The sequence below is a fragment of the Camellia sinensis genome, chromosome 13 (assembly GCF_055761805.1).
Source record: "Camellia sinensis isolate YWXY chromosome 13, ASM5576180v1, whole genome shotgun sequence".
Taxonomy (NCBI): domain Eukaryota; kingdom Viridiplantae; phylum Streptophyta; class Magnoliopsida; order Ericales; family Theaceae; genus Camellia; species Camellia sinensis.
Genome location: NC_138973.1, coordinates 112,155,917 through 112,171,051, shown reverse-complemented (window position 1 = coordinate 112,171,051; position 15,135 = coordinate 112,155,917).

Genomic DNA, 15,135 nt, shown 5'->3' with positions numbered 1-15,135 from the left:
TTGACAATGATTTTAAAAGGGTTAGCATGGACAAGATCTTATTTGTTAAACATGCTAAGTCACACATTTTTATTGCTCAAATTTACGTTGATGATATTGTGTTTGGATCCACATCTGAATCGCTTGTTAAAGATTTTTCAGATTGCATGGCATGTGAATTTGAAATGACCATGATATGTGAGTTGTCATTCTTTTTGGGTCTTCTAATTAAACAATTGTCATCAGGTATGTTTGTGTCTCAGATTAAGTATGCAAAGAATCTTGTGTCTAAATTTGGTCCTGAGTCTACTAGACCTGCTCTTACCCCGATGAGCAAAATGCTTCATTTATCTAAAGACTCCTCTTGAACTAAAGTTGATCCTATTCTTTATGGGAGTATGATGGGAAGACTTTGTATCTCACAGCGAGTCAGCCTGATATTGCTTTTAGTGTTGGTGTCTGTGCCCATTACCCATCTTGTCCTAAAGAGTCTCATCTTTTAGCCATTAAACTTATTGTCAAGTATGCGAGTGGGACTTTGCGGTATGGGATCTGGTTTTCTTCTAACACCACAACCGAAATTATCGACTTTTCTGATGCCGATTGGACAGGGTGTGTTGACGACCACAAAAGCACATCTAGGGGTTATTTTTATCTCGGTAACAACTTGGTCTCATGGCATAGCAAAAAACAAAATGCCATCTCTCTTTCGACTGCCGAGGTAGAGTACATTGCTGCGGGAAGTTGTTGTACTCAAATGATTTGGATGAAGTAAATGCTTCATAATTATAGTATAGACCAGCACACACTCACCCTATTCTGTGATAACACAAGTGCCATACACATTTCTCTCAATCTGGTTCAACACTCTCGCACTAAACATATTGACATTCGTCACCATTTCATTCAAGAGTTAGTTGAGGAGGGTCTTGTTGTTCTGGAACATGTTATTATGCATCAAAGAGCTGACATTTTCACAAAACCCCTTGATCTTCTTAGGTTTGAATTCCTTAGAAAGACCTTGGGAGTAGTACTCATTGAATAAAATGTCACTTGCTGCATGAATGGATGTGGATTATTTGGTCTTCTGTGTGCTTGGATGTTATAATCTAATAATCATTGATGCGTATCTTCTTTGCACACATTTATTTGAACATCTCTCATTTTGTATGCAAGGTTTAATATCTGCTTATTTTTCTGCTCATGATGAATGTACATGCTTATTTGCTTCATGAACTAATTCTATACACATCCTTGAGTTAAGCATTTATAGGGGTGTCCGCATAAGTGATCAAAGTTCTCTATGGACCTCTAGCTTGGGGTCTTGTGCATTTCTCAAAAATTGACCTTTGCCAGCATATCTCGGGTGATGTTGAGTCTCTTAACCACCATCCATCTTATTACACTTTCATTGCTTTCCTCTCTTTTCGAATGATCTCAAGGCATGAAGAAACGGCTACCTCAGAGGCACCAACCAAGCTTTCATTATATTTTTCCATTCATCTCTGGTTTGGCTTCCATACTCTGAGCGTGAAAGCCGTTGGTGAGTGCCCTTGAAAATTGATTTCGTTGTCTGAGAGGGAGCCTCCGTAATTGCTCAACAAATTCCCCTTGCTCAATGGTGGTTTGACTTTTCTCAGTTTTGCTCAAACCTTCTTACCGGAGGACCAGCCATCAGATCACTACTAAGATTAACCCTGGCGGGTGCAGACATTCAAGGATTGCACACACACTAGGGATGTCAATTTAAACCCGGCCCGACGAGGACCCGACCCCCCGTCCCCGATAAGAGTGTTTTTTTCCCGAAAAATATTCCCGACGGGCCGGGGATGGTATTTGAAATTGAATCCCCGAACAGTTTCGGGCCGAGGACGAGGATAGCTTTGACAGCCCCGGACCTGGCTCGTCCCCGGCCCCGTCCCCGACCCCGTGTTCTCTCCGAAATAAAATTACCGTTATACCCTCTATTCATTCATTCATTCATATATATACATATAAAGTCCCCTTTACTAATTCTAATGCCCCTCTGATCTGTCTTTCATTTTATCTCTCTCTCTCTCCTCTCACTCTCCCCTCTGATATGTCTCTCTCACTCTCCCGTCTGATCTCTCTCTCTCTCTCTCTCTCTCTCTCTCACTTTCTCTCTTCTCTTCGTCTCCTCCTTCTCTGATGGCGTAGTCGGCGAGGGCGTCGTAGTCTCATTCTCCGCAGTCGGCGATGGCTTCGTCGTCTCCTCCTCCGCAGCCGGATCGCCTCTCACCACCTCCTCCTCCGTCGCTTCCTCCTCTTCCGTGGCCTCTCATCGCCTCCTCCTCCTCCTCCTCCTCTGTGGCCTCTCACCGCCTCCTCCTCCCTCCGCCACAGCAGATCTAAGCAGATCCGGCCACTGCCACCGCCACCACCGAGCCGATATCCTTTTTCTCATATCTCAGATCTTATGTATATGTGTATATGTGTGTGTGTGTCTCTCTCTGACTCTATTTCTTCTTCTTTTTTTTTTGTGATGATGTTGTTAATGAAAATGATGTTGTTGTTGTTGTTGATAATGTTGTTGTTGATGAAAATCATGTCGTTGTTGATGATTTATTATTGAGAGAGAGCTAAAAACAGAGAAAGAGAGAGAGAGAGAGTTACGGGGATTTTTCGGGGTCGGGGAAACCCGATCCCCGTTAGGAGGCGGGGGTGGGGGGAGTGACGGGTTCCCCGCCGGGGATCGGGGACGGGGACAGGGAGTTTTGCAGCTTCAGGGATCGGGGACAGGGAGGGTGATCCCCGGTCCTGCCCCGCCCCGCCCCGTTGCCATTCCTGACACACACACACCTTCATATGAGACTTCATGTTTGCACTTCAGCTGTGTCTTTATATATTGCCAAATGTTTGCGTTTCAAAATTCTTACATTGCTTGCTAATGATCTCATGTTCACATTATCTATTTTGCAAGTTTGATGGTCTCATGATATGTGACTATCTCATCTTCGTATCACATTAGTGCTATCTCTACTAATGCATCCTTGTTACAGGTGATACTTTGTTGTATGAGTGGTTTTGGATGCTTAGGAATGGGTGTTTAAGGGCAATGGGAAGCCTCTTGGTTTGTTGACACCGCTTGAGAGATGGCTTTTACGCTCGAGCAGTAAATCACCCCATCCAATACTTTTGCAAGTAGTTCAAACTTCTAAGAGATGTTTTGGTGCACACGGGCGATGGTATCTTGGCTCGAGCAATGGCACGTGTGTAAGTAGGTTCGCTCGAGCAACAAAGTGGTTGCTCAAGTGGTCTTCTCTTGTTTAAATACATCAGATTGTCTCTTCCACTTTTATTTTCCCCAAATTGTTTCTCTCTCCTAGGGTTTTTTCTCTCTACCTCTGTACATCGACATCTCTCTCTCTCTCTCTCTCTCTCTCTCTCTCTCTCTCCATTTTGACCTCTCTGCTCTTGATTTCTCTCTTCATCTAGTGATTTTCATCACTCCCTAGTAAGTTTTTTTTTTCCTCTTTTCTTCCCTTTGTTTTTAGTCTACCACTCTCTTGGGTTGTTTCTTCTTTAAATTTGTTTTTGGTTTATTTCATGTGGTTTCTTGGTTTTCCTTGGTACACATCTCTCGCACTGCTTGTTGTTTGTGATTTTATTCTAGGGCTTCTAGTTTTATTTTATTTTATTTTTTAAATTTTTTTATTTTGTTTTCTAGGGTTTTATATAGTTTTATTCTTGATATTCTATGTAAGTAATGTCATCTGATAGTTAATTGTCTTCTTACTCTCATAGTTGTAAAATCTTCTCACACTCATCTCTCTACTGTATGTTTCATCTTTTAGAGTTTTATTTATTTATTTATTTTTCTGTTTTGATAAATTGATTAAATAGTTGTTTCTTCTTCTCAGTTCCCTGTATATAATTGTTGTTGTTTGTTCTTGATTAACGTCACTTGTTGGTACTAATGTGATTAATTTTTACTAATCTTTGTGATGTTTTTGAACTGTTCTTGATGGGGTTTCTGGGTGTGTCCTTGGTGGGGTGTCATTGGGGTTTCTCTGTGTCTATCATTGGTTGTCTGGATGTATTGTCTCCTGTTGGTTGGTCTTTTGATTTGTCTGGTTCTGTCTGGGTATGGTTGTTTTCATGTTGGTTATCATTTCCTATCCGTTGATATTTTGTCATGGCCACTGTGTCTCATCCCTCTTTTAACACTGAGCTATTCCAATCTAAAGAGAGCCAATATGTATCGAAATTTTTATGTGTCTAGGACAGTCCATCTAGAGCGTAATGTCCAAACTAATACCTTCGAGTCCATTCCCATTCGTGCTGCCTTTGATGCACTAGGAGGTGACCGTGTACTACACTTCTCGGGGCCTACAAAATCTGAGTTAGGTCCGAGAATTCTATTGTAACATCCACTCCATCGATAAAATTGCTCCTTCATTCTAAGGAAGTTTTCAATAATCAGGAGACAATTCGGTCTATTCTTGGTATTCTCGAAGTCCAAAATTGTCATTTTCCCTTTCTTGCCACCCGAACTACCAACTTTGACATGGTTGCCACTGAATAGTGTGGTTCTCCCCAGTCTTGGATTGTCGGGGCTCTCATTAGGCAAAATGAGCTTATTCCCCATTATTGCCTTCTGAATCTTATTGTTTGTGCCAACATTCATATCTCCACTCATAGCTCCAACATTACCCGAGATCAGGGTTATGTTCTTTATTGCATCGATCACTATCTTCCCATTAATCTTCCTAAAATCATAGTGTCCAAAATGATCTCGATATTTGAGAGTAAAAAGTCCTTAGGTCTTCCTTACGGGTGTCTTTTAAACCGACATTTTACTCCTTTTGGTGTCACATCCTCCTCGGATTATGAGCTTTCTTGTCCTATCAAACCCATCACCAAAAAGACGGTTTCCTAGAGTCAAGCCATGTTAAGGGGGAGTCGTCCGGGGCTGGTGTTTCAGGTGCAACTGATGATCTGATGGATGAGGACGCAGAGATTGATGTTATAGCAGCTGGCGAGGGGGAGCTGCCTATTCATGCTCGGACTCTTCGAGGGTAACTCCTCCAGGTGGAGTAGGCCATGAGCACACGCATTGATAGATTGGACATCCACTGATGCGTGCCTCACTGCTTTGGAGGCCTCTTCTGGACGGATTGAGCATGTCGTGGACCAGCCCTCTCTTCAATTAGCTCAGATCTTGTCCCTCCTTCAAATACAGCAGCAGCAACCGCCTCCACCTCCGTCATCTCAGTGATGTTGTTTTTATCTCTCTTGGACATCTATTTTTTTATTTTTATCTATTGGACATGTTTCTTCTCTTTTTAATATTCTTTTGGGCCAAATTTTGTTGTTGATATAGTCTCTGTTACTGGTTACTCATCTCTGGCCCTGTTAATTACTATATTGGGACTGTTTGGTTGTTATCTCTTTTTTGGTTCTCTTTGGTTGTTTTTTTCTTCTCTTTTGTCCCTTTGTCTCTCCTTGCCAAAAAAAGGGGAGTATGATGATAGTATGCATGTGTGGTTATTTTTGTTTTTGTTTTTGTATTATATCTTGATGCTAATCATTTTTCTCTCCATTCTAGTGTTTGTGCTTTATTTTTGCTCTTTGCAGGAGGTTTTGTTTGCACGGTGTTTTAGATTGGTTAGGTTGAGTGTTGTGTCTAGAGCGTGCATTTGTTAGGACAAAATGTTAGATGTATTTTGTTTGAAAATTGACAAAGGGGGAGATTGTTAGGTCCCTTGTGTTGTTAATTCTGCGAACAATCACTTTTCTGTTATAATTCAATGTTCTGTTTGCTCTTAGACCGCTCAAACAACGAACTGGTAGCTCGAGCAAAGAAGCCTTGCTTTCAATACTTCAGTCCCTCTGCAAAACTATGAAGAACTCGCATTCTTTGCTCGAGTGCACATTCGGGATCGGCACTTTAAAAAGTCATTTTTGGATCACTTGTCCTCATTCTTTGCAGATTCTTTCTCTCTCTTCTCTCTTTATTCAGCCATTGTTGAGTTCCAAGCTCTTTAAACCTTAGATTTCATCTCCTTAAAGTGAAAATCTCGCCTTGGTTTCTCATACAAAAATGAAGAGCATGGAGAGGGCTTCCTATTAATCTAAGTAGATCGTGTTTTCACCAACATTGGATTTTTGGGTTTTCTCTCTCCTTGCTAGAGGTAAGGATTTCTTTGCTTCTCTTCAATTTCGTGTAGATAGATATGTGGTATATTTTTATTGCATAAAACCTTATGTTGAAAGAGATTTTCTTGAAATGCATATAAAGAAATGTTAGGGTTTCTAACACAAAAGAGATATATGGGTCCGTTTGGGAAGATGGTTTGTGGCTATTTTAGCCACAAAAGACAAAATATGCTATTTTAGCCACAACAAACAAAACATCACATCCAACCCATAATCATTACACTATTCTCTCAGAAAAAAAGCCAAAAAAGCCAAAAAGGCCTTCCCAAACCAAGCTTTTTAGCCCAGGCTAAAATAACCAAAAAAGTCAAAAAGCCAAAAAGCCAACCCACTTCCCAAACCAACCCATAACCTACTATGTAAGGTTGATTATGGAAGTTTTGAGCTATTGAAATATGATTATACATTCTAAAATAATAAAAAAAACCCTACTTTTTGTACAAACCCCAGTTTTAATTTCTATTCAAACATGGGGCTTTCTTCAATTGACCTTAAATTCTTGAAATTGAGTTGATGTTTGCATAAATTGGGTATAAATATTGATTATTAGTTGTTGTGAGAATATTAATCATTGATGAATGGGCTCATGTTATAATAATGGCTGATGGGAATTGTTGTCATGAACTATGTAAAGTGCATGGAATTAAATGGGTAGTGTGATTTAAATAAGAGGAGTTGATTTTGGAGTATAGGAAATATTGGGGAGAACAAATTTTGTTCATGCATAAAGATAAATTTTTACTTTAATTGTTATGTGTGGTTGGCGTAATTTTGTTTTGAAGTGAAAAGATGAATTATGGGATAAAGTTTGGAAAAAGGGTCCGTTTCGTTCTGGCTTGTGACCTGTAAAGCATAGCGCTTGATAGAGATTCTGTCTTTCTTCCGAAGTAGCGCTCCGTAAAGCGTGTGGATTGTTAGGCTATATAGAGGCTCCACTTTCCTTCCGGCTAACCACCAGTAAAGCGTGGCGCTTGACAGAGGTTCCAGCTTTCCTTCCAAAGTAGTGCCTAGTAAACTGTGTTGGTATGGCTTGGTGAAGCCGATTGTTGGTATGTGGATACTCATTGAGAATCTTGTGATAATTCCGTTATGTAATTGTGAAAATTGTTAGCCATAAATTTGAAATGTGTAATGTGGAATGTGTGGGCGTTTGGTATTGCTTAAAAACAGCTTAACTCAGCTTTTGGCTTAAGTTAACCTATTTCTGAGTGTTTGGTTTAGCTTAACTTAGCTTTTGACAACTTAATTTAAGCCAAAAACCATGAATTTTGAGAAGTGGCCTGGGAGGTGCTTAAGCAATTACAGCTTAAGCAAAAAGCTATATTGAAGGGGCAAGATTACTTAAATGCCCCTTATCAATTTCAATTATTACCAAAAATCGAAATATATAAACCACATCTCAACATTGTTCACGAACCAAAGAGAGACGAAGGCGATTTTCGGTGATTTCTAGCGTCGACAACCCTAACCCTAACGACCACCATCGACGACGTGACAATCTCAAACCAGACCTCACCATTGCGATCTCAAACCAAAGCTCGCCATCTCGTCTCGAACTCAAACCAGAGCTCACCGTCACGATCAATCCACCAAAGCTCACTGTTACAATCTCAAACCAGAGCGTCACGATCTCAAACCAAAGCTCATCGTCATGAATGATCCACCAGAGCTCACCATCGCAATCGTGATCTGCGATGTAAAACCCTAGCCACCGGCGACGGTTGCTAGGGTTTGTAATGTAAAAAAAATTAATAAATTAATAAATAAATATTAATTAGTATACTTTGTAATGAATTAATAAATTAAAAAATAAATTTTTTTATATTATTAGTTGTAATGAAAAAAAAATTAATAAAAAGGAATCACAATTTTTTTTTTAAATTAAAATTGAAGGAAATGAAAAAATAACAATTGTTGCTAATTGATATTAATGAAGAAAATGAAAAAATAATAATAATAATAAAGAAAAGAAATATAGAAATAAATAATTAAAATGAATATAAAAAAATAAAATGAAAAAAAGGGCAAAAATGACATTACACAGCAAAAAGTTATTTTACAACTTATTCAACCAAAGACTACTCTGCTGATTAAATTTATAATCCCACAGCTGTACCAAACAGGTTAACAGCTTATGTTTAAAAATATAATCTATAATCTTTTAAGTTATAGGCCCTGTTTGGTAAGGCTTATTTCCAGCTTATTTCAGTTTTTAGCTTAATTTAAGCTATTTTGATGTGTTTGGTTCAGCTTAACAATACAGCTTATAGCTTTTTGTAAGTCAAAAATTAACTTATTCTTTGAGTGGGGGAGGAGAAACTTAATTTATAAGTCAAAAATCAGCTTATGTTCACAGTTATAAGCCATAAGCTGTTAGGCTATAAGTTATAATCACTTTTTCACAGCTCTACCAAATGGGGCCATAATCTATAATCAATTTCCCACAGCTCTACCAAACGAGGCCTGTGTTGTTAGTGGGTTAACTCTTATAACCCAATTATTTGGAATGTGTTGACTTATGTATGAGCTTAGTGTTATGTAGAGAATGTTAAGGTGAAGGTTTGTAGTAGAAATTGAATTGTATAACTGTCATGTGTATAACAGTTGTTAGATGTACATGTTAGATGTTGCCGGGTATTGGTACGGTGAGGAGTAGTGGCATAATTAATGAATATGAGATATGAACTAAAAGAAGTAATTGATTAGTGGGCCAAAAACCTTTATCTAAGGCAAAAGAGATTTTAAGGAAAATCATTTGACTGAATTTTTGTAATATAAAGGGATGGCAAAGGAGATTTCTAAGAAATGGGAAGTGGGGTTTGGTGAAAAGCTTATCTATTTATCTAATCTATCTTACATATAAAAGGACAAATTATTTATGTATGTATCACCTAATAGCATTCATGATCACATATATCTAGTGATCTTATTGTCGGGAACCATTATAGATCCCTACTGGATCTCGTGTTCATCCCATGTTGTTTAACCTTTTTTCAGGGACAAAGTTGGGTTCAACAATTTGAAGATCATGAAGTTCTAAATCATTAAGACTTCTTACAGCGTGAATTGTAGATGAAGATGTTATTATTTTATTGTAAATAATTAGAGTGTAATCTTCTATGTAAGCCCTTGAGGCATGTAATGTGAATAATTCTTGTGAACATTTTTGTATATCATTGTAATTATGCGAGAGAGAACCTCATTTAATCTTTATAGGTTGTGTTGTTTCTTTAACTATTATGGTAAATGGACTTTTATAAGGAATAATGGTAATATATCTGAGTTATAAAATCAGGGGCGTGACCGGAGAGGTTGAGCTTGGCTAGGTTAACTTTAATTTCTGGGTTAACTTTATTTGAGCTAAGATAATGGTAGACAAATTTTAGAAGAATAATTAAACAAAAATGAAAGGGAAAAATAGAGAAATGAGGGAGATTAGCTAGAGAGAGAGGAAAGCATTTAAAGAGAGAATCAATGTCTCTGGTTTTCAAAAAAAAAAAAATTGGAAAGAAGAAAAAACTAAGGAATTGTCTAGTGTGGTTGGTGGGGGAAAATTTTAGTTTTATGGTCATGCAACACACGCTATATTGAAACAAATGGTTCCGTCTGAAATTGCACTCTAATATGAAGTTCAGGGGATTTAAGTGTTACAAATAAAACTACAGGGGACTTTGTATTTTTTGAGTAAACCACAGAGAGTTAAAGTGTAATTTACCCTATTTTTTATTATAAAATTTGAATTCCATTGTAGTATTTTTTTTTTCTTCTAACGATAGGGAAATAATTATAAATATGATAAATATTTATACCATCAAATAGACTGGCGTAGCTCTACTTTCTACACCTCAAGTCTAATAGTTTTTTCATCTGGACACTATGTGCCGAACAAATTATATATGTCCGAAAACTTAATTGTGAAACTTTGAAGTTTCTTCGAATACTTAGTTCCAAACAATAAAAAATTGGTTATAGCATTTTCATCTGGATGCACAGTACCAAACAAATTATATATGCCTGGATATTTAATTCCGAACCTATGAAGTTTCTTCGGATACTCAATTCTGAATAATAGAAAATTGGTTTTCATCGGGATACTCAGTGCCAAACAAATTATATATGTCTGGATACTTAATTCCGAACCTATAAAGTTTCTTCGGATACTTAGTGTCAAACAAATTAAATATATTTTGATACTCAGTTCCGAACAATAGAAAAATGAAAAATGAAATATCTTCTATAGAAAACTACTTGGAAAATTTCTTGAAAATATCTTCTTTATTGTCCATTATTGATTTCAATATGAAATAGAAAGTAAAAATGATAGATTCAAGCAAATAAGATTAGTTATGAAGATGAAAAGTGAAAATAGTAAGAAGAGGAGAGAGAGAGAGAGAGAGAAGAAATATTTGGGCTAATGATAAATGGGGTGTCCAAAACCCTTTGATTTACACTTTTTCCAATGTCAAGTATTTTTTGATCATTTTAAATAAGGACTTAATGGTAATAAAAACATTTCATCAAATTAGGGTGGTCAACCTAATTTTTAGGGTGCAAATAAAGCTACCCAATAGACCAGTAGCCTATAATAATTAGAAAGTCAACAAAACCTAATAATCACAACTAATTACAAACAACTCCCATAATTGGAGAGAAATAAACATCACCATAAAAGGTATTAAACTCCTCTATAGGAATTGAACTCGAAAATTCACACCACAGAAGATGCTACCCAACCGTTGGACCAAATGCTCTAAAATTTTATTGGAAAATGCGTTGGACCCCCAGTGGGGGTACTGGGGGTCCTCTCTGATTGGAGGAAAAAAACTGTTTTTTTTTTTTTTTTTTTTTAAGCCAATGGGGAGCCGACACCTCACTGGGGATTGTCAGTGGGGGTCAGCTCACTGGGGGTCTATAGCACTTCCCAATTTTATTGTAGTCAAAGAGTCACTTTATTCAAATCAATTGTAATTTTCAATAATTATCATTTTTGCAAACTCTACTCTTTGTAATCTATAACATATATAAAAAGAGGCTAAACCTTAAGTTGAGTCTAACATTGCCTTCATCAAATATAGCCCTCTACTTTCAACTGTATTACAAGTTTACCTAGACTAGACCATTCATGCCTCCGTCCAAATCTTTATAAATAAAATAATCACTAAATACAATATATATATATATATATATATATGTTTTTAGTGAATTTTTTTTCATTATATATATTTTTTAGATCCTTCTACACTAGACATACTTGAATAGTAAAATTTCTTTACACAAATTTGAAATAAACAAATCACTAATGATAACAAAATTGAGAAGAAAATGTGGTGTTTTTAAGCTTATTTCAAACTCAATCTAAGTTAGTCATCTTTTCCTCTCAGTTACTTGATAAAGGTAGTTATTCATATCCGCTCGTAATTTTTTTTACTAATTTTTTGTTTTCTCTTCAGGCTTTTTTTTCCCATTATACATATATATGTATATATATATATATATTTACCTTTTATTTTCAGAAAAAAATATGACTTTTTTAGGCTAATTCCAAACTTGTTCTAAGTGAATCATTTTTTCTCTCTCAATTACTTGACAAAGTGAGTCGTCATATCTTACTCGTAAATATTTTTACAATGTAATTAATTGAAAATACCAAATAAATATTATGAAATAGTGACTCACTAAATTATAGGCACACACAATCTGTTAAACTAATTTTGGGTTTGCCAATGTTATGTCTTGGTGATTGTTAGTATGCAAAAACTTTGTATGCCATGTGTTTGATGATATTTCCATAAAAGAGAGCTTATTATTTTTGAGTGGTGTTGTGTTCTTATCCCTCTTATTTCTTTTGTTGGTTTAAACGGGCTAGATGGATTTTGTTGTAACTAAGACCAAAAGATATGGAATCAAGCTTTAGTGAGTAACTATGACATTTTGGAGTAAAGAAACAATATGTGACATTTGATGATGATTTGTTTATTTGTTTATTGAAAAATGAGTTTTATTGAATATACTTTTATTTATGTATTAATTTGCATATCGTTCTTAATAAATATAACACTATGACTGTAATTCTTCACTTGAATGATCCAACAACCTTTGTCCTGAGAGCTTATGAATGAGCATATATGCACATAAGATCCAGGAGGGAGGAACATTGAGATTTGCATGAGCTTCACCACTGGTTTTAGTTTTTGCTTACTACTTCAGATCTAACTTTTAAATTGCGTGGATGAACTATTGACTGCTTTTGAAGACAAATTGTAACATCGCTCGGGGGTTACCCGAGCGCTAAACAGTTCGGATCTTCGATTTCTTTGATCTAATCTCACGAGTGTAATATGAAACATAAATGAGAGTCCAAATCCGGCAATTTTTATAGAAAATCCATTTTGTTACAAAACCTTTGCCAAAAATGGACTACATCACCAGATTTCAAAGTCGCCACCTAATATTTTGAAAAAATCAGGAAACCCATGACTCGTGCCACGGCCAATGTTTGTTATAACCAGAGATGTCTCAGTTTAAAACCTTAGGTATGAGGGGAAAAGTCATTAATTGAGCACCACCGCTTACCCGATCAATAGATCGGTCTCTACTAAACCATGATATAAATTTGATTGACTTTATATGTTCACGTTCCGATTATTTAATAAATGGTAAAATTACTATATGAAGCAAACAAGTATAAACTGTGTCATTCATTTTGGAATGAGTGACTTGACCCATCAACTTCCTTAAGCTTGACAGAAAGTAGGAAGAATAAGGAGGAAAAAAAAGTACAAAAAGAACAAAAAGGAGACTCAAATATACGTTTGTTGCGCTTAGTAGATGGCCCATTAGCCTGTCTCTCAGCCAAGTTTGTTGGGCATGGCTTCGGCCTAAGGTTTTTGGCCTTGGGTGGAGTTAGCCCATTCCAATAAAGAAAAAGGCCGTTGAATCCACTAGCACTCATAGAATATATCACTTAAGAAAGTAGCAATATAGTAGCATACTAAACATAATAAGAAAAATATACAGAATTGAGATGCTAAAGTATAAACACTCACATATTTATTAGCGTCCCGCGAACACCTAAAAAACAAAATTAGAAAATATGCATGATCTTATATACAAAAATCCTAATGTAATACATACACAAAATGCGACTAGAGATCCGGCTACTAAAACATGACATGTGAATCATTTCAAAAACATGAGGTAGCACACATAATCACGTAAAAAATTAGTTAAATTCACAGATGCAAATGAGCCGAATCTTGATGCATGAAATATGGATGTAAAGCACGGGTATGATGAAAAATAAAACACGATGCTTATTTATGGATATGTCGAGTAAATGAAAAGGATAGAAAGAAATGGGGGTGGAGAATTATTACATCACTAAATAATTACAAGACCAAATAAAAGACAAGGGAGAGAGAAGAGATTATTGCAACATAAATAAAACCTCACAAATATCTCAAATTTAAAAAAAAAAAATAGAAAAATGCCTTGGAGATCAACTGCCATAAATGATTCTGCTTGTTGCTGGAAGATTGCTCTGTTTTACCTGGGAAAACTTATTTTGTGGGAGCACTCTTTATCCAACGGAGTACTATTCATCGCCGGTAGCTACTATTCACACTCCTTGGTCATTATTCATCTCACCGAACATTTTTTTTATCCGCAGTTACTATTCATCACAGGAGGTACTATTCATTGTCGGGGTTACTTTTCATCGCCGAAGATTACTATTCACCACTACTGGTCACTATTCATTCGGCGGGGTCATATTTTTAACAAATTAGCTAGTTTTGACCAACCATTTAAAGTAGTAAATTACAACCGTTTATGTAGGCGGTGTAGCGCCGAGCATTCAAAGCGGCAAATTACAATAGTTTATTTAAAACAATAAATTATAACAGTTTATGTATAACAAATATGTGGGTAGTGTAGTATTCCCTAAAAACGGTAAAACAGTTATATAAAAAAAAATATAAAATAAAAAAGTAAATTATAACAGATATGTGTATGGTGCAACCTTCCCTTTAAAGCAATAAAACTAGTTATGAAAAGTAGTAAAGGAAGTATTTAAAAAAGTTATATCACATTTTAAATTAAATGAAAATTTGCATAAATTCACATGAATTTTCTGATTTTCAAACTTTCTTCCGATCACCCTTAAGATTGTGAAATGTGCTCTCAATTCTTTGTCCAAAATTCGTAATTTTAACTTTGATGATATTTTTTTGGATGGTGTTTGGATGGGATATTAGAGAAGAGACATGAAGAGAATGGAGAAACAAGTTGGTTAAAAAATTCGACTTTGAAGAGCAGTTCTTCTCTCTCAAAATTCTTTTTTGAAAAACAAAATTTCTTTTTTTTATTTTTTTTTCTCTTTGAACGCAAAACTTTCTCCCTTCTCCCAAAACGAAATTTTCCTCTGCCCCTTTTATAGGGGATAATTTTCATAAACCAACCAAAAAAAAAAAAACATTTCGGTGGAAGGTTGAGAAATCAAAAGGCGCATATTGAATTTTATAATATAATAATATGTAAAATATATCATTTACATATATATATATATACAAATACTTAAAATAAAATATAAAAATGTATAAATTTATAAAATAATAAAAATAAATAGACAAATAAAATATATTTTAACAAGTCAAAATAACATAATTTGGTCAAATCGGATTTAAAACAAAAGAAACAAAATAACAAACGGTTGGGAAGCTGGAGAATTTCAAAGAGTGCACAGTAATTTTATAATATAATAATATATAAAATATCTAAAATATATTAATTATATTAATACATGTATAGATAGTCAAAATATTAAAAAAACATGTAAAATTATAAAATAATACAAATAAATAGATTAATAAAATATATTTTAAGAGGCTGTAACATAATTTGGCCAAAACAGGTCTAAAACAATTTGACCAAAACAAGTGTAGATTGTGATTAAAACTTAAATTTCATCTTTCCACT